Below are 21868 nucleotides of genomic sequence, written 5' to 3'. Positions count from 1 at the left end.
AATTCCCTAGTCTTTCATTTTATCCAATTTTCATACTACTTTGACAAGTTCTTTCTTTTTCTTTTAATTGTTCTTTATTTCCCCTTCTCCTAAAAGTATGCTGCTCTCTACCTCAACACCCTTGAAAAGCAAAGCAAAAACATCACAGTTCCCCTAATTATGTTTCTACTGTACTCAAATCTGCTTCCTTGCTTTATATTTCCACCAGTACTGCATTTCTCTAATTGCCAATGGGTCACAAAATTAAAATCTATTTGCTACATATCAGTTGCATTTCTGAAATCAATATTTCAATGGCAGCAATGTTTTCACTGCCACTCAAATTAGTAATTGGAATGCTATTTTGTTCTTAAATAGTCATTCATATTTAGTAGAGTGTGTTGACTTGGGCTTTTTATTCAAAATCTATAGCTTTGTGGGCTTATGATAGAGGATCTGCAAATCTACAAAAAGTAATGATAATTTCATACACATAAATTTGAATTTATAAAGAAAACTCATTAGCTTTTATTAGTTTCTTTAGTGATTAAGGATAAATGTTCCAGATTTTCTTTACCCCCCCCATTAAGTTTATTGGTACATTGTAGGTATACAATAGTTACATTCAGCACTGGGATCTTGTACCATTACATGAGTCTCTTGGTTCTTATTTCTTTCCCCCTTCCCTTGCCCTCCTTTCATCCCCTCCAACCTTCCCTATTTGCAAAGACCTTGTTTCCATTTTTTTCCTCTTCTCATATTTTTTCCTTTCCCTTTTTTCCCTTCCCCACCCCTCCCAATTTCCCTGCTCTTTTAGACCTTTTCTTCCTGTTACACAGTATCAGTTATACATTTTAAAAATTACAATATTAAGATCTAGGAGACATTACCACAGATTTTACAGAATTTCAAAGGATATAGAAAGCATATTGCAAAAATCTGTTTTGAAATAAATTTGACAACTTCTAAGAACTACCTTGGAAGACAAATTAATGAAACTAACTCTGGAGGAAATATAAAATTTGAATAGCACCTATTAAAGAATGTATATTCCTAGCTTGAAAACCTACCTATATGACAACAGCAGGCTCATAAACATTTTAACTGATAAATTATATCAAACAATTAAAGCAGAAAAAAAGAAGGAACACTTCTCCCCTCATTTTAGGAACTCAACATTGTGCTAATCCTAAAACTGGATAAAGATGATAGAAGAAAAAAGTATGAACATAGATAGAAATTTGTTTAACAAAACAAACTCTTAGAAGTCAGATCTGGCAGTATGTAGAAAGTGGTTGTGTTATAGGGATGGCAGTGTTGGTTCAGCACTGGAAGATCCACCCCCAAAAGTAATAATTTTAACAGAGGGAAGGAGAAAGCCATATGATCCTGTCACTAGTTGGAGAAAAAGTATTGGAATAAATTCTATAGCTGTTCATGGTAAAAGCTATCAGGAGACTAGAAGTAGAACAGAACCTTCTCAACAGATCAAAGACATGTACTCCATACTTCCAACAAAAACTCCTTCTATGAATGGTGACTATACAATGTTTTCTCCCTAAAGTGGGGAACAAGGGCATATATGCCTACTCTTCATCTATTGATCAGACTTTGAAACATAGGTCTAAACCAAAATAGTTTGGCAATAAAATGACACAACTAGGATAGGATTGGCAAGGCAGAAGCAAAATCTTTATATGTAGATGAAATGATCATCTACAGAGAAAATACTAAGAAATCTCTAGGAGCCCCTAGAACTTGTACTTGAATTTACAGGATTAGAAAACACAAGGTATATATAAAAATTCAGGTCTGTGTATACTTGCTATAAATGAAGAACTGGATATTGAAATTTAAAAGTTATGTAGGAGTACAAAGGACCCAGAAAAGCAAAAAACAAAAACAAAATCAGTGTTGGAAGACGTTTAGCACCCAATTTTTTTGTATTAAATTCTTTTATTGGTACATTGTAGGTATACAACACAATTACATTTCTCATTGGGAATTGTACCTGTACATAATGCATCTTGGTTCTTATTTTTTCCCCATTCCTAGCTCTCCCTTCACCCCCTCCACCCTTCCCTATTTACAAAGACTTTATTTCCATTTTTTCCATTTCTCCTCGGTTTTCCTTTCCCTTCTTTCCTTTCCCCTGCCCCTCCCACTACCGCTACCCCTTTGGACCTTTTCTTCCTATTTTACATTATCAATTATTCATTCTAATCATTGGTACATTTTAGGTATACAATATAATGACATTCATCATTGGAAATTTGCACCTTTACATAGTCTCTCTTGGTTCTTATTTTTCACCCTTGCCCAGCCCTCCCTTCAACCCCTCCAGTCCTCCCTATTTACAAAGATTTTGTTCCTATTTTTCCATTTTCTCATATTAATCCCATTCCTTTCTATCCTTCCCCTAGCCCTCCCACTTCCTTCCCCTTTGCCCCTTTTCTTCCTATTTCACATTACCTATTATACATTTAGTCCTTATTTACACTTTCAGTTTCTCACACCAGAGAAACTATTCGGTATTTACACATGTGTGTCCTATTTATTTCACTTAAGAGTATCATCTCAATGTGCATCCACTTAGCTATAAATGTCTCTAATTTCTCATTTTTTATGGCTGAGTAGTACTCCATTTTATAAAAAAACCACATTTCCTTTATCGAGTCTCCAGTTGATGGGCATTTGGGCTGTTTCCAAGTTTTAGCTATTACAAACTGTGCTGCTATGAAAATGGGCACACATATATCACTGTGGTATGATTCTTTTAATTCTTTGGGGAAGATCCCCAGCAGTGGAAGAGCGGGGTCAAATGGGACTTCCAGGCCTAGTTCTTTGAGGTATCTCCATACTGATTTCCACAGTAGTTGCAACAGTCTACACTCCCACCAGCAGTGGAGCAGGTTCCTCTTTCCCCACAGCCCCACCAGCATTTGTTATTGGTTGATTTCATGATAGCAGCCATTCTTTCTGGAGTGAAGTGGAATCTCAGCGTTGTTTTCATTTGCATCTCTCGAATGACCAGTGATGTTAAACATTTTTTCATGTATTTATTTGCTATTGCTACTTCATTTTCTGAGAAATGTCTGTTCATTTCAGATGCCCATTTTTGGATTGGGTCTTTAAATTTGGGAGATCTGATCTTTTTAAGTTCTTTATAGATTCGAGATAGTAGACCTTTGTCTGAGGAAGAGCAGGTGAAGATTTTTTCCCACATTGTGGGTTGTCTTTTCACGGTGTTTGTGGTTTCTCTTGCTGTGCAGAAATTTTTTAATAAGAAGAGATCCCACTTGTTGTTTGTGCTAGTTCACGGGCAACTGAGGTTTTGTTCATAAAATCTTTTCCTACACTGATGTCTTCAAGGGTTCTACCTAACCTCTGTTCCAACTGGTTCAGAGTTTCTATTTTAGTATTTAGATCTTAATCCATTTTGATTTTAGTTTAGTGCATAGTGAGAGATACAGGTCTAGTTTTAATCTTTGGCAAGTTGAAGCCCAATTTTTCCAGCATCATTTATTAAAGAGGCTATCTTTCCTCCAGTGAGGGTGTTTGGCTCCTTTGTTGAAAATGAGATGGCTGAGTGTTAGCATCCAATTTTAAGACTTCTTCTAAAGCTACAGTAATCAAGGCAGTGTTGGTGTAAGGAAAGACATATAGATCATTGGAATAAAACAGAGAATCTAGAAATAGAACCACACATATATGGTCCACTGAGTTTTGAAAGATTATTTCACATTAGCATTTCATAGAATATAAACTCAATTCAAGAGCCAAGGAAGAGATACTGTCTTCAGCAAATGGCACTAGAACACCTGGTATCCGTACATAAAAAATTAACCTCAACCCTTTTTTCCATACATGAAAATAACTTGAAGGGATCTATGAACCTAAATAAGAAAGCCTAAAAGTATAAAACTTGAAGAAGAAATTATAAGGGAAAATATTTATAAATTCAGGGTAGGCAAGAACTAGGATACAAAAATCATGATGTATAGAAGAAAAAAATTGATAAATGAGATTCCATCAAAATTTAGAACGTTAAGTGACATCATTAAAATGAAAAGTAGTCCTTAAACAGACCATATTTACAATGCATGTAACCTATGACCAGAATATACAAAGAACTGTTACACCTCATTAATAGACAAGTCAATTAAAAAGTAGACATAAGAAGATGATAAATAGCCAGTATAGCACAAGGAATGGTGTGCAACTCTAGAATCAGAAAAATACTAATCAGTACAATAATAAGATTGAATTATACACTCATTAGGGAGATGAAGTCAAAAGTTTTAAAAGCCTTGTCATGACTTTTTCTTTTTGTTGGATTCTCCCCCTTTGCATTTAATTTGTCACACCCAATGGATTCATTCTGCTGGGTTTCCTGGGGTTGTGTTCTTCATTGTCTTTTCCTAGGGTATTGTCTAAAATTTTTAGGAGTGCCGGTTTGGTATTCATGAAGTTCCTGAGGTGCTCTTTGTCATGAAAGTATCTTATTTCTCCATCAATTTTGAAAGATAGTTTTGCAGGGTACACAATCTGGGTTGGAGGCTGTTTTCCTTTAGGGCTTGAAATACATCACTCCAAGCTCTTCTTGCCTTGAGGGTTTGCATTGAAAAGTCTGCTGTGATTCTGATGGACTTTCCTTTGTATGGGATTTGTTTCTTTTCTCTCACTGCTTGTAGAATTTTATTCTTCTGCTGGATTTCTGGAATCCTAACTATTGTATGCCTATGTGTAGATTTTTTTTGATTAAGGTTAGCTGGAGTCCTATGTGCCTCACTGATTTCTATGTCAAATTCTTTTCCCCTCCTTGGGAAGTTTTCTGCCATCACTTCTGTGAACAGTTTTTTTATGTCATCTGCACTCTCTCCTCTTTCTTCATTGACTCCTATCAGTCTTATGTTATTCTTCTTTGCATCGTCTAGCAGCTGCTGGATTGATTTCTCGTGTTCCCTTACAATTTTAAAGCAATTTTTCTTTTCCTCTTCACTAATTGCAATCTTATCTTTTATATGTGAAATTCTATCCTCACATTGGTTCATTCTGCTGAGCAGACTTTTGATGGAGCTTTTAATCTCTTGGAAATCTGTTTGTATCTGTTTTATGGATTCCATTTGTTTCCTATATTGGGATTCCATCATGTTCCTCAGATCCTCTATTTTTTTATCTGTGTCCTCTCTAGATTTATTAATCATGTGTTGCACCATGAGCACAATCTTTGCTGTTATCTGAGTAATTATTTCTGATTTCATTTTTCCCAGATCCTCTTTTGTTGCCAGTTCAGAGAGTCCAGGTGGTTGAGTGTCAGATTGTTCCATCTCGTTTCCCTTTGGGGTTGCTGTAGGTGATCTGCAAGTCTGTTTTTGAGGCTTATGTGTCTTCTCATTTCCACGGGGGAGGGGTGCTTCTGGCACCCACGTGGTTCACCTTCTCTGCCTTAGGAGCTTGGGATGGCAGCAGGGGAGCTTCCTTCCGGGTGCTGGGACCAGCTGAGCTTCACTGACCTAGGAGCCTGGGATGGAGGCAGGAAGCTTCCTTCCAGGTGCTGAATGTTCCAGATTTTCATCACCTTATACCAGCATTGGATATGATAACTTTGGTTTAATAGATTTATTCTAAATTTGCCTTTTCTTGGAAAAAGTTTTTAAAAGTGTTTTCACCTCTCTGATATTAATTCATTAATTTAACAAATATTTGTTGAATTTCTCTTATGTGGCAAATAATATTATAAGTTCTTTGGTCATATCACTAAACAGAATAGAAAAAGTCTTTGCTGTCCTGGAGCTTATGTTTTAGTGAATAAATAAAAATCAAGTAATAATGGACAAGGAATCAAGGAAATATCAATTAGTTATATTTATTTTAATGTATTGAAGTGGAGAAATTTCACTGTTACTTGGTGGCTATTTCAAAATGGTTAGGCATGGGAGAGTCCTTCTGGAAACATGTCAGCTCTAAATAAGATAAAATCAACTATGAGGCAACCAGGGAAAAGCATTTCAAACACAAGTACACATTAATGCAAAGGTGAGAATGACCTTGATGTTTTAAAGGAACAAAACAAAAGAATAATTGCTAATGCATAGAGACCAAGATGGAAAATTCAAAGGTTTATGTAGGGGAGATCACTGAGGACTTTGGAAACTAGAAGGAGGGATTTGAATTAAGCTTCTAACACAATAAAAAGTTTGAGTAGTAGAGGCAAATATGGTTATATGAAGAATAAATGCATCTTGACAAAGGCAGGAAAGGGGAAATTACAACAATCCAGTGGCAGATTATGGAGATTAAATTGCTTGTCATTGCAAAATTTAGTTTATTTTCCTCACAAGTCCCCAAGGTGGTCATGCTGACCTTTCCTATATCCTTTATCTATCTCAACTTGCTAAGTCATTAAGTTGCCTAAATTGGCCTTGAACTTGAGATCCTCCTGCCTCAGCCTCCTGAGTGCTGGGTTTACTAGGCACCTTAATTTCTTTCTTCAGTGTCATCTTTCTGACACATTTATTCATCATATGCTATCTTATCCTTTGTTTTTCTAAACACTGGTGTCCAGCCTCATCTGTATGCATGCATTTTTAAAAGTATTTTATCGATAGGCAAAATTTAAGTGCTTTGTGTCTTTCAGGCATATTAGATATTTTAAAAGCTAAAATGGGAGAAAACAGCATGAAACTCTTACATTGTATTGATTCCTAGCAGATCATTATGGCATTTGCAAATGGAGAAATAAAAGTTCATCAAATACATTTTCATGTTTTTAATTCAATTTCTAATTAATCCTTTCACAAGGAAACAAACAAAAGATTATAATCCCATTTTAGTTACTTTTTACCTTGCTGAGACAAAACACCTGACACACAAAGTTAAAGGAAGAAAGATTTATTTAGCTTACTGTTTATAGAAGTTTCAGTCCATATCTTGCTGGTTCCAAGGCAAAGTGACATGGCAGAGAGGCATCACAGAGGGGAAAATAAAGTCCACAGAAGACAGAAGGCAGCCAAAGGAACAAGCAGCAAATGGCCACAGCAGGCCTCTTTCTGTCCCTTATATTATATCCAGGATACACACCCTTGGGGCAGGTGTTACTCACATCCAGGGTGGGCCTTCCCATTATCCATAATCAGAACTATCTCAAAGCAATCAATGGACTAATTTAGTAATCACATACCCTAATCCCAGCATCACACACTGTAGATCTAGCCATCTCTGAAAAAGTCCCACCTATGACCGCATGAGGCTTTGGGGGAACATTTAGATACAAGCCACAATATTCTTCTCCTGGCCCCCAAAGACTCATGGACATCCCTTTATGCAAAAGGCATTTAGTTCATTTCCAAGAGTTGCCAAAGTCCTGTTTCAGCATTGCTGAAAAGTCCAAATCTAAAGTTCCCTCTGAGATTTGGGGCAGACTCTTAGCTGTGAACCCTTGCACAAATGAAAAGAAATTTGAACACTTCCAATGTACAATGACACACAATAGAAATTTCCATCCCAAAGGGTACAAAGAAGGGTATAGGAAGGAATGGGAACAAAGTAAGATCAAAATCCAGCAGGAAAAACATTAAATCTCATAGTTCCATATTCAACATCCCTGGCAATCTGCAGCAAGTCATGAACTCCAAAGGGCTTGTGTGGCTCCACCCCTATGGTATGGCAAGTGGTTGGAGCTCCCACAGCTTTCCTCTTGTGCTGGCTCTGCTCACTCCTTGCAGCTTTCCTCTGGTGATCCACATCCCTGTCTTCTCTGAACTTCTGGGATCTCCATGGCAACTTCAGCTTCACACTCATAGCTTCACACACTACTCTCTCAGGGACACACTGCCTGGCCTCCCAGGCCTTCTTCTGAAATCTGGGTGGAAGCCTTCCTGACCAAACTCTTCTTACATCCTATATGCACCTAAAACCAGGACCACATGGATGCCACCAAGATCTTCCACCAGCTGAACCAGTAGCCAGGCTTCCTCCTCTCTTGGCTGTAGGAGTCATGTGCCTGGATTGCTGAGCACTCTGAACTCAATCCTGAGGAATAAATTCTCTAGATTGCTGCCATTCTGGAACATGATGCTCTGGGGCTCTTTTCTCAAAGCAAATACTTTCACCTTTGCAACCTTAAGGCAAAGGTAGTCCTGGTTTGTTTGTTTGTTTGTGATATCCTCAGGTCATCTTTTCCATTGTCCTGTTCCTTCTTGGCAACCAAGTTCTCCTCTGCTCTATCTTTCAGTCAACAACTTTAGTAGAGTTTCCTTTCTAGTCAAACTTCAAACGTTTTAAATTATTCTGCTGTGCTCTTTGCTCTTGATTCTCAACATAGGTCTGGCTAAAAGCCTCCAACAGTAGTCATGCCACTGCCTCAACATTCAGCTGTTTTGAAATTTCTTCTCAAGATTAGTCTGCTGCCCTTAATCTCAGTTACAGGCAATCTTGGAAAGGAGCAAATTGCAGAAAAACTTTCTACCAAGATATAACACACATCATATGGGGTCCAACAGCCAATGTAGACCTTCTTCCCAGCAGAAAATTCCTGAGCTTAGTCTTTGCTAGCAGCATTTCTAACAACATTTTGGTCTTCTGAGTTCCAAACAGAATCTCCCATCTATTTTAGTTTAAGGAATTGCAGGGGCGCTTCTTCAGCCAGCATTTTCAAACCTTTTCAAACTCTTTCCATATGCCAATTTCAAGGTCTCCTGACACATATGATCAGGTACAGTCAGAGCAACGACCCCACTTCTCTGGTACCATATTCTATCTTGGTTACATTTCTCATTGGTGAGACAAAATACTTGACAACCAAAGTTAAAGAAGGAAAAGTTGATTTAGCTAACAATTTGTAGAGGTTTCAGTTCACATTTGGCTGGCTCCAAGGCAGGGTGACATGGCAGAAGGGCATCACAGAGGAGAAAAAACAGTTCACCACAGGAAAAGGGCAGCAAAAGCAGCAAGCAGCCCTTTTTTCTGTGCCTTATATTATATTCAAAATCAGGGTGGGCCTAATTTATTTCACACACCCTTAATTCAAGTATCACATATAGATCCAGTCACCTCTGAAAAAGCCCCAGCTATGACTGCTTGAGTCTCTGAGGGGACATCTAGACAAAAGCCATAACAAATTCCTTAGCATAGTTAAGACTTAGAGTACCCTTAAGGCTTTTGTCAGGTAGACAAGTTAGTTTTATGTAGGTAAAATTCAGACATTTTCTTGAATATACAAAAGAAAGATCCTAGACAAATTAAGAATTTCATCAAAACACCATCAAAACTGAGTATCCCTGACTCCTACACTCAAGCCAATTGTCTTAAATAAAATTCAAATCACTTCACAGTTACTTTGAACTTGTGATTATAAAATAAATGACAAAGCTGTACCAGTGAAATATCATTTTTCACTCATTCACTTTCTGAATTGTTAAAAGCTTATTAGCCCTATATACAATATTGACCATTCCCATAATCATACTCCAACAGCACAGTGGTTTGATTTCTAGCATTTACCTATTTTATCTTGTCCTATATTATAAATAGTTATCGGGTCATATTCCTAATTTTCTAATCACAAGAAAAGTTTCATTCATTATATTTTCTCTCAGTCCCCATAACATCTCTTTGAGGCAGACTGGGATCCAATATTATTGATAAGGAATGCAAGGATCCTTTAATCACTTATAAAGTTTATAGTTGAAAGATAAATCTATTCTTCCAAATTAAAGGCCATGATGTATTCACTATTCTGTAATGCTATCCAGTCCTCTTGTTTAGAACTCCTATCCCAGGTGGAGGAAGGGACTTGCTTTTGTGTAAAAAGTTCCTTAATATCCTCAACTGGAGGCTCCCAATGTCATCATGGCACGTTATTGTAAGTTTCAGGGAGGAATCAATAATGTAGTCTTTGATAGTGGGTCTGGAAAGGAACATACACATGTAACTTCCAGATGTCCCAGATCTTAATTATCCCCAAAACCCCATATATGGAGGTAGAATCCATAGGAGGTGGGTCTTAGTGGAAGAAAGTTAGATCTTTGGGACCTCAAAGAACCCCAATCCCTTCCTCATTCTCTTTGTTTCCTGGCTTCAATGAGATAAATAGGCTTCCTCCTCCATACACTCCTGCTATTGTGAGGTACTGTGGTAACACAGACTCCAAGCAAGTGAGCCAAGTGATCATCATCTTAAATTTCTGAAAGAATGTGCTAAAATAAACCTTTCCTCCTTATAAGATGTTTATCTCAAGCATCTTATTACAGCAATGGAAAGCTTACTAATACATTTTCCATTTATCATCAGTTGAAAAAGTTGCTTCAACTGCTTTCTTTTTTTTCATTAATTTTATTGGTACATTTTACGTATACAATATAATGATATTCATCATTGGAAATTTGCACCTTTATGTAATCTCTCTTGGTTCTTATTTTCCCCATACCCCTGACCCCATTCAACCCCTCCACCCCTCCCTATTTACAAAGACTTTGTTTCCATTTTTCCTTTTCTCATATTTATTCCTTTCCCTTCTTTCTTTTCCCCTACCCCTCCCACTTCCCCTTTCCCTTTGGACATTTTCTTTCTATTTCACATTATCTATTATAGATTTTGATCCTTATTTACACTTTCAGTTTCTCATACCAGAGAAACCATTTGGTATTTACACATGTGTGTCCTATTTATTTCACTTAAGAGTATGACCTCAATGTACATCCATTTAACTATAAATGTCTCTAGTTTCTTCCAACTTTAAAGACACAATCCAAAAATGAGCATCTGAAATGAAAAGACATTTCTCATACAAAGAAGTAGAAATGGCAAATAAACACAGGAAAAAAATGTTCAACATCACTGGTCATTCAAGAGATGCAAATGAAAAGAACACTGAGATTCCACTTCACTTCAGAAAGAATGGCTGCTATCAAGAAATCACCCAATAAAAATTGCTGGTAGGGATGTGAGGAAAAAGGAACCCTTACCCATTGTTAGTGGGAGTGTAGACTGGTGCAACCACTGTGGAAATCAGTATGGAGATACTTCAAAAAACTAAAATTAGTGGTCCCATTTGACCCACCTGTTCCCCTGCTGGGTATCTTCTCAAAAGAATTAAATGAATCATACCACAGTGATATATATGCAACCATGTTCATAGCAGCACAGTTTGTAATTAGCTAAAACTTGGAAACAGCCCAGTTGCCCATCAACTGGAGACTGGATAAAGAAAATGTGAGTTGTTTTTTTTTATGAAATGAAGTACTACTCAGCCATAAAGAATGAGAAATTCATAAGAATTCATAAAGAATGGCACATTGAGGTTATACTCTTAAGTGAAATAAATTCAACTGCTTTTTAAATTGCACTTGTGATGAGTGTACTGACAAATGAAAGAAAATTCTTGAGTAAACAAATACAAATTAAACAACAAAAAATTCAATTATGTTAATTTGAAAGAACATTTATTAAATTATCATCATATACTGTGCTAAACACAAAGTTCAGTTTTTAGGCAACTTCTTTACAAAGATTAACTGTCAAGATATTATTTTTCTTTTAAAAACTACTAGTGCATTCACTTATACAAATGTAAAGTACTGGTGATTCTTAGACAATATTAATCAATGTCATTTATTTGAAAAATGCAACTGATGCGCATCATGAGTTGTGGCTATGAATTTATGTAAACTGCCTTTGGCTAATAAAGGAGAAAAATTAAAATAAAAATGTACTGGGTGTCAACTGGATCAATGAAAACTAATTTGTATGGATTTAAATTATGTATTTACCTCAGGCAATCATCAATTTCTTTAATAACTGTGTTGGAACATACTTTTGAGCAATTAGAACTCAACTGCTATTAAATAGCTTAGATTTCAAAATGACTTTTAACAATTACAGGCTCGAGCATTTAGAAGAAATTAAATTCCTGTTTATTTCAGATTACTTATCATATAGGTCACTGAACATCTCATTTTAATTTCAATAATTTCATTTGGTGTTTTCTAACATTCTTCACATTTCTAGGTTTTAAGAATGAGGTTTAAAATAAAACATACCTTTGATATAAAATTATATAAACAATTTAATTCTTCTCAAAATATTGACCAGCCCACATATTTATTCTTTACTTAGAAACTCTTGAGCCATGGTTTTTTTTTTGGTACCGGGAATCGAACTCGGGTCCTTGCGCTTGTGCAGCAGGCAGCGAAACCACTGAGCTAAATCCCCAGCCCTTCTTAGAAACTCTTGATTGTTAATTAAAGAATTAATTTGACTGGGGAAAGTTCAAATTAATTTTTTCCTCCAAACTTCTGGGAAAATCACAAGAGTATATGCTATGTCAAAAGTAAGAGGGGAGAAATTTTACTCAGATTTACTGTATCCTCTACTGCAATTAGCTTGGTTTCACGAAAAAAAAATCATTTACATCTCCACTGTCTTTATCCAAGTAGGCATTAAGATTCAAAATATTTGATGAGTCTAAGTTTTAATTTCTTTAAAAAGAATCTGTCACCCCTAGATTCCTTTTTCATGGTCATAATTTTCATGCCTTAAGTTGAGAGGATAATTAGGGAGATATGCTTTTCTTCCTTCTGAATCTATAAAGAGAAAATGAAGCCAGATCTCTGAGACCTGATCTCTGGTAGTGTTCCACCAATATGCACTAAGGGGTCTCCCTAAAATTCTGATTTTATCTGAAGAAATTTCTCATTGAAAATGAAATATTAAAAGCAATGTTGCTGAGATGTTGAGTTCTGGAAATGGCTTACTAGGTAATAATAAATTCTTCCCTTCTGAACAGCTAAAATATCTTTTAAAATATGAAAAACATGAAATAGATAACAAGAGAGTTGGGAAGATCTAAGAAAAATTGAAAACCTAAAAGTTAAAGTGAGTTTCAAAACTACTCTAATGTTAAGGCATTTTCGGTTCTGAAAGAAACAGTTGAGAATGAAAGCTGCAGTTCTTTTATCTTCAAAGGGCAATAGTGAAAAATCAAGTCCATAGCCTTCATAATATAGTGAATATCTTAACCCACTCATTGAGAATGGGTTATAAAAGTCTTGCACCTTCAAGATATTAACACACTGGTCTTAACAATGCTAGTCTGAGTTATGACACCTGAATAAATGGTCTCAGACTAATTGTGCTCAAACATTCATGGCAGAAGAAAACAAAGATCCTCTTAGAAAGGAATCACCAGAAAAACCAACAATCGTTTCCCACAGACACTTTTATAACAAAAGTAAATATTCAGATATGGTTGCAGTATATAAAGAACTTGTTATGTTTTTAAGAGATGTTTTCATTCTTACCTAAGAAAAGATAAAAAGTAGAATGAACTGAAAAATTAGCAACTCTTCTTAGATTCATTGCAGAAGTGAGGGAACAGAACCACCAACTGCCCTGAGAGAGGCAGGTGGATATAGAAAATCACAGTTTACCAGAAGAGAAATCCATTAATAGAAATCACTGTGACAGCTAGTAGTGGGCAATAAACACAAACTGAACAGACTGAATAAGCATCACAATGAGAGTCACATATGGTAGAAATATTGCAATTATCAGATGAGAAATTGAAAAAGAAATTATCAATAATGTTAAGGCCTATAACAGAAAGATATCAAATGTATGATGACAAATAAACAACATAATAGAGAAATGGAATGTCTAAGACTCAAAAAGAGAGATAGAGATAAAAACACAACAAGAAGTAAGTGTGTCTTTGATTGATAATCTGTACACTGGAGGTAACTGAGGAAATAACCTCTGACTCCTAAAATACGACAATATAAACTTTCAAAGAATAAAACCAAAGGGAAAAAAAGTTGAAAAAATTGAACAGAGCAGCCAAAATAAATGAGGCGACTATAAAAGGTATAGCATATATAATGGATATACAGAAAGAATAATGAAAAGAGAAAACTACAGAAGCCATATATGAAAGCAATAATGCCTGAGAATTTTTCACAAATTAATGTCAGGTATTGAACCACAGATCCAGGAACCTTGGAGAACACTAAATAAAATAATTTGGGAAAAAACTACAGAGGAACAAAAAGGACAATTATATCTGACTTATCAAAAACTGTGGATCTAAGAAGAGAATGGAGAGAATGATTTAAAGTGTTGAAAGAAAACGACAGCCACTTAGACTACTATACCATGAGAAAGTGAAGGTGAAATGACTTTCTCAGGAAAAGCAAAAATTAACAGAATTTGTTAATTTGTTACCTGTAGAGATGACCAGAAAGAAATATTTTAAAAAGTTTTTCAGTTCTCAGGAAAAGCAAAAATTAACAGAATTTGTTACCTGTTGATGTGCCCTGAAAGAAATATTTTTTAAAAGTTTTTCAAAGACAAGTAAAATTATACAAGTCAGAAATTCAGATCTACACAAAGGAAGAGCATTAGTGAATGAGTGAGTGAAAATGAATTAAGCTATTTTATTTTTTTCATTATTAATTGACCTAACAGTAACAATTTGCTCAAAATAATAACACCAAAGTTGTATTCAACTGTAGAACCAAATACATATAATACATGCATGTGCTTGAAATGAATTACATCAATGGTAAGAGGGACAGAAGGAAGAATGAAGAATATTTTGTTGTTATAAGGTACATGCTACTGAGAAGCAGTATTGAGTTATTTTTAATTGGACTTTGCTTAGTTATAAATATATACTGTAAACCCCAGGACTACTGCTTAAAATATTTTTTAAAAAATTAATTTATATGCTAGGGAAGATAACAAAGTGGAATTATATGAGATGAAAAATTAAAACCAGAGAAGGCAGAAAAGTGTGGAAGACAAAAATAGGAACAAAGGGTGCAGACCCCAGCCAAAGGCCTGCCTGGACAGCAGCTGTGAAGGCTCAGAGGCCGCAGACAGAAGCTCACCCAGAAACCATTGGAAAATGCCTGCAGGACCCAGCCAGAAGCCTGTTCAGACTAGAGTGACTCTGGTGCACAACCCCCAGCTACATCCTGGACAACAGCTAAGCTGGAAGTTAGGCCCCAGCCAGAGGCCTGCACAGATACCAGCACTAACTGAGGGCAGGACCCAGTCAGAACACCACCCAGACAACAGCGCAGCACAGGGATCCAGAGGGCCACCATTCTGAACCCAGGTACTGGCCCAGAGACGATACTATTATGTGAAATAAATAGAACACACATGTGTATATACTGAATAGTTTCTCTGGTGTAAGAAACTGAAAGTGTAAATAAGGATCAAAATGTATAATAGGTAATGGGAAATAGGAAGAAAAGGTCCAAAGTGGAAGGAAGTGGGAGGGTAGGGGAAATGAAAGAAGGGAAAAGAACAAATATGAGAAAAGGAAAAAATGGAAACAAAGTCTTTGTAAATAGGGAAGAGTGGAGAGGTTGAAGGGAGGGCAGTGGAATGGGGAAAACATGAGCACCAAGATATGTCATGTAATGGTACAAGTACCCAATGATGAATGTCATCATACTGTATACCAAAAATGTACCAATGAAATCAATGAATAAAAAAATAGGAACAAAGAAAAATGTCAGCAAATATACAACATTAACAAATATCATAGATGGTAATATAATTATATCTATTATTACTTTAAATATCGATTATTTAAATACACTAATTCAAAGACAGATGGTACAAATGGATCAAACAGTAAGACACAATTATATGTTGTTTAAGTCAAATCCACTTTCACTATAAGTCATATATAGATTAGAGGTAAATGAATGGAGGAGTATATATCATGATAATTAGAAGACAGTGGGGAGCCAGGGATTTAGCTCAGTGGTTCCACAGCCTGCCTTGCAAGTGCAGGGACCCAAGTTCCATCCCCGGTACCAAAAAAAAAAAAAAGAAGAAGAAGAAAGTGGGAGCAGCTATATTAATTTCAGACAAGGTATATATCAGAGAGTAAAATTATCACATATAAAGAGGAGCATTGCACAGTGATAATTTGGTCAGTATTCCAAGAAGACATAACATTTCCTAATGTGTAGGCACTTAAAAACAGGAATCAAAAGAAATGCACAAAAACCTGAATGAACTGCAAGGAGCAATAGATAATCCATTGTTGTCATTAAAAGACTTTTACACACTTCTGTCCAACAAGCATGAAATCTGTGAGAACATAGCTTAGCTCAACAGAGCCATCAGTCATCTACATATGATAGACATCTTGAGATTTCTTCACCCAACAAAAAAAGATTACACATTCTTATCAAGGTTAAATGGAACATTACTGATAGCCATATTCTCAAATTTATGACACATCTAAATATTTGAAGTGACTAAAAATCATGCAGGGTCTGCTCTGAGATCACAATGGCATTAAAATAGATATCAATACCATAAAGATACATGGAACAGAATACATAAAATTCATCGACATACTTCCCAATGACATGTGTCAAGGAATTGTTGGGGAAATTTTTAAAATATTTTCAATTAAGTGAAAAATGATAGAACTTATAGAAAGTTCCAGGGCACAATGAAGTTTGTGCTTAGAAGAAACTTCATAGCAATGAATGAATATATTGGAAAATAAGAATATTCTAAAGTTAATAATCTTAATGCCCACCTTAAGAAACCAGAAAAAGAGCAAATTAAACCTGATCAAGCAACCAGAAGAAAACAAATAATAAAAATAGAACAGAAATCAATGAAATGGTAAAGGGGAGGGCAATAGAAAAAAATCAAGAAAATTAAAATTTGGTATTTTGAAAAGATCAATAAAAGTTTAAGCCATAAAATTGTAAGACTGAAGCAGAGAGAATGTTTGTTATGGTCTTAATTTTTTTACTCCCATAAAAATCCAGACATGGGAGACTAATCTCAATGTGATAGTATTTCGATGTAGAGTCTAAGGTAATTAGATCACAAAGGTGCAGCACTGGTGAACTCATAAGAAGAGACATGAAAGAGTTGATCTATTTCTCTTAGCCATGTGAGGACACAGTAACAGATGGCTCTATACAAGCCAAAACTCTGCCCATCATAAAAAGCAAAGTAGATGGCACCCTGATCTTAGAGAAATAAATGCATAATGCTTAAATACATCCCCTATGGTATTTTTGTCAGTCATTCAGAAGCAGACATTGCCCTAACACTAAAATCTGACAAACACACTTCAAAAAGGAAACACACACACACACACACACACAAATATCTCATCAATAAGATGCAAAAATCCTAAAAATAAAAGTGAGCAAGTTCAATCCAATAATACATAAAAAATCGTATCATGACTGATTGGTATTTACCTAAAGTGTACAAGGCTGTTTCACCATTAAAAATCAATTAATGTAACCCATTATATGAACAGGATAGAGAAGAAAAATCATGTATCACATCAGTAGATTCAGAAAAATGCATTAAACACACATTCGTGGTCATAACTTTCATCAAAACAGGTGTAACGGGGAAACTTCCTCAACCTGATAAAGAACATTTCCAAAAACCTATAGCTAAAAGTATTTACTGGTGAAAAGTTTGAAGTTTTCTGGGTATGATAAGCCACATGACAAGTATATATCTTCCCACCTCTACTTTTTAACATTGTGCTGGAAGTTGTAATGAATGCAGTAAGTCAAGAAGAGGAAAGAAAAAACTATACGGATTAGGAAGACAGAAATAAAACTCTTTGTTTGCAGAAGATATAAACATCTATATACAAAATCCAAAAGAATTCATTAAAACTGCTGGAAATAAGTCATTATAGAAAACTTGCAGGATACAAGGTTAATATGCAAAATGAAATTGCTTTTCTCTATACCAGCAATGAACAACTGGACTTTGACATCAAATACATATCACTATTTACATTAATATCACCTACAATGAAACATCTAGATTTAAATCTAACAAAATATGTATAGGATCCATATGAGAAAAACTACAGAACTAAGATGAAAAAGATCAGAAAACTGAATAAATGGAGAGGTATTTATGTACATAAATAGAAGGAATCAATCTTGCCATGATTTCAACCCTGCTCAAATTGATCTATATATTCAATGCAACCCAATCAAAATCAGAAAAAATTATTTTTGTGTTTATCAACAAACTGATTCTAAAGTTTAATAGAAAGCATTAACCTAGAGTAGCCAAAGTGATATTGAAGGAAAACAAATTTGGAAAACTAACATTATCCAACTTCAGACTTAAAAGTTGCAGAAATGAAACCATATGGTATTGGTGAAGTAAAAGCAGTTAGGACAACAAAGCGGCAAACCCAGAATTAGCCCCACATAAATATTGCCAAGTGATCATTGAAAAAGGAACAAAGGCAACATGATGGAACAAAGGTAGGCTTTTCAAAAGAGTGATGGACCAGCTGGACATCTACATACCAAAAGAGAGGAGGAGGAGGAGGAGGAGGAGGAGGAGGAGGAAAGAAGGAGGAGGAGGAGGAAAGAAGGAGAAGGAGGAGGAGAAGGAGAAGGAGGAGAAGGAGGAGGAGAAGAAGAAGGAGAAGAAGAAAGAGAAGAAGGAAAAGAAGAAGAAGGAGGAGGAGGAGGTGGGGGAGGGGTGGGGGAGAAGGAGGAGAAGGAAAAGAAGAAGCAGTAGCAGCAGCAGCAGCTAGACACAGTTTAAACTATACACCAAAATTTCCTCAAAATGGACACTAAAACTAAATGTAAAATACAAAACTATAAGATTTATAAAATAATATAGAAGAAAGTATAAATGGCATGTGGGTGGAGGTAATATGTTAGATGCAACACAAAAGCCACAAAACATGAAAGAAATGATAAACTGGACTTCATTAAAATTAAAAATGTCTGCTCCATGAATGACACTACCAAGACTATATGAAGACAAAGCATAAACTGGGAGAAAATATTTGCAAATGACATATCTGACCAAGGGCTATCATATAAACCGTACAAAGTACACTTACCAATAAAAGTGTCGATTAAAAATCAGAAAAACCCCTAACCGACACCTCCTCAAAGAAGATATACAGGTGGCAAATACTCACATGAAAAGATGCTCAATATCATGTCATTAGCAAGCTACAAATTAAAATTAAGTACTACCACATACCTATTAAAATGATAAAAGTCCAAAACATTGATAATATCAAATTCTAGTGAAGATATGGATCAATAAGAACTCTCATCTGGTGGAGATACGAAATGATATGGCCTCTTTGGAAGACAGTTTGACTGTTTCTTGCAAACTGAAAATAAGTTTGCCATAGGATCCAGCATTCACTCTGCTTGGTATTTACCCAAAAGAATTGAAAACTTATGTCCACAGAAAATCCTGCACATAGATGCCTATAGCAGCTTTATTTATAATTGCCTAAACATGGAAGCAATCAAGATGTCTTTTAGAAAGCAAGTAAATAGACTGTGGTATATTCAGATAGTGGAATATTATGTAACGCTGAAAAATGAGCTACAAAGACAAAGAAGAATCTTAAATGCATGTAATTAAGTAAAAGAAGCAAATCTGAAAAGGCTATATATAGTATGATTCCAACTACATGGCATTCTAGAAAAAGAAAAACTGGGATAATGATTAGGGTGGGGGAGTTTATGCATGTTGGGCAGACAGGGCATTGATGGGAAAGTTTGGTACTTTGTGCTTTATTTTTCTGTGATTTTAAATTGATCCAGAGAATAAAATTTATTAATTTAAAAAATTATATGAGAAAAAATGAAACGAGATTAAACATTTCTGAAGCTTTTTGACTACCTTTAGAACTAAATAGTAAGTGATCCAACCACTTCCCTACAAATTTGCATGAATAAAATGTGTCCCTATTTTTAAAAAGTCAATATCCATCTGAATTGATTTTTATGGCTATACTTAAAGTGTGCTATATTTTGATAAAATGCACTAATTCTATATGTGCTTTATTCTCTAGCAAAAAGAATAATACAATGCTTTTTTTTAAGTAACCAGTGTCCAGAAGACACACACATATGACACAAGAGAGAATAAACAGAACAAATAGACAACACAAACAAAACCATACAAATTTCAGTTACTGAATTAATGGAAGCAGTATAAAAGGGTTACATATTTACTGATTTGAGTGCTTATGTATGTCAATGCAAGTTCATGTGTTGTAAGAAATGTAACACTGTGGTGGAGGATGTTGGTTGTGGAGGAGGCCATGCAAGTGTAGAGACACTAGGTGTATGGAAAATCTCTGTACATTCCTGAAATTTTTTCTTTGAAATTAAAAGTGCTCTAAAAAATGAAGTCAACAACAAAAAAAGAAAAAGAGCTATATATTTGTGAAAGAAATAAAATAGAGGCTGGAAAATATGTATGGCGAAGAAGGAATACTGAAAAGTGATGGAACCTGTTTGAGAACTATGATAATTGTCCAAACTATAAAATATAATGAGTGAATTTTGAAAATTTAAAATACATACAACTGAAGAGATGTCTCAACATATTCCGAATTCAACAGAAAAGACAGAAGAGATGAAAAACATGAAAGAGATGAGACAAAGAGCTCCAGACAGACTGTCTAATTTGTGTTTAGTTAGTGACCAGAGTGAGAGGAGAAAAACAATGGAATGGGGACAACTTTTGGCAAATAGCCAAAGCTTAAGAAAAGTACTAATCTGTAGCCAAATACTTACATGAACACATACATAAATACCCAGTGCTCTTGCTCTCTCTGCGTCTCTCTCCCCCTATTTATTTATTTATTCATTTATTTATAACAGGCTCAAACAAAACCCACCACAAATGTCCATGAGACACAGGATGCCTAAATAAACTGGTGTACACATTTAGGGGATATTACAGAGCAATAAAAATGAACAAATTTCTGCTTCATATAATATTAAGGATCTTGCAAACAATAAAAACAAGAGAAATTAGACATAAAATGATACAGTATTATTAGATTTAAGTTCAAAAAAATTCTATGAATGATATAAAATTACAAAGACAAGCAACTAGGTTCTTAGCTAGCAATGAGAGGTCAGTTTCCTCCCCTAGTGCACCCTTCTTATCTCTGTCCATAGCCACAGTTACCTTCTCTGACCTTCTCTTTACCTCCTCTTGCCATTTTAAGTATTCTTCTTATTATATTGAACCCGCCTTGATAATCCAGGGTAATGTGTTTATTTTTAAATCATCTGATTAGTAATCTTAATTTCATCTGCATCATTAATTCACCTTTGCCATGTACCATATACTCAATGATTCCAGAAACTAGGATATAGCATGGAAGAGCTGTTATTCTACCAGTTATATTCTTGATTGAAGTTTTAAGCTGCATTTTTACTTCACAAGATAATTTCTGTGTTCGCATAAAGTCACAGTCTGAAGAGAAATTCATATTCAAAATTGTTTTGAGATGTAATGGTCAAATTTCACTACTATTCCTCCCATGTTTTCCCCCACTTATTTAATTTTTATGTTTCCTTTGCTCTACATCCACAAAATATCTGGACTTCACAAATTCCAATCTGTGGCCACTGAAGCTAACTTTGGAAGTGGCAAGTACTATGCCAATATGAAAATTAAGTTGAATAATTCTCTCATCTAGCTCAAAGATAAGAATAAAATGAAACTAGATATGTAAATTTTTAATAAAAATATATTGCAACTCTGGCATTGTATTGCAACATTCCTTGATTATCAAATTGTAATATAGACAGAACTTGTAGTGAATTGCAGCTATTGATAAATGAATGCTGTTCTGAGAAAAGGAAAAATTTACCATATATAGAAGTATCAGTTTAGCGTTTCACTATAAGTAATGAAAGAAATGGAAGATATATGTACATAATATTTCTACATAGATATTTGAAATATGTGCAAAATATGCTATATTATATAATATGTATTATAATTATATGCATGCAATAAAATGAATAACACTTTTTGAAATTTTTGTCTCCAAGCCTTCATGCATCTGCTA

Source organism: Heterocephalus glaber, unplaced genomic scaffold (genome assembly GCF_053883595.1).
Source record: "Heterocephalus glaber isolate CG9 unplaced genomic scaffold, H.glaber_assembly_v1.0 deba00001594, whole genome shotgun sequence".
In the NCBI taxonomy this organism is placed as follows: Eukaryota; Metazoa; Chordata; class Mammalia; order Rodentia; family Bathyergidae; genus Heterocephalus; species Heterocephalus glaber.
The sequence above is the reverse complement of the archived record's forward strand: the minus strand, read 5'-3'. Positions refer to the sequence as shown.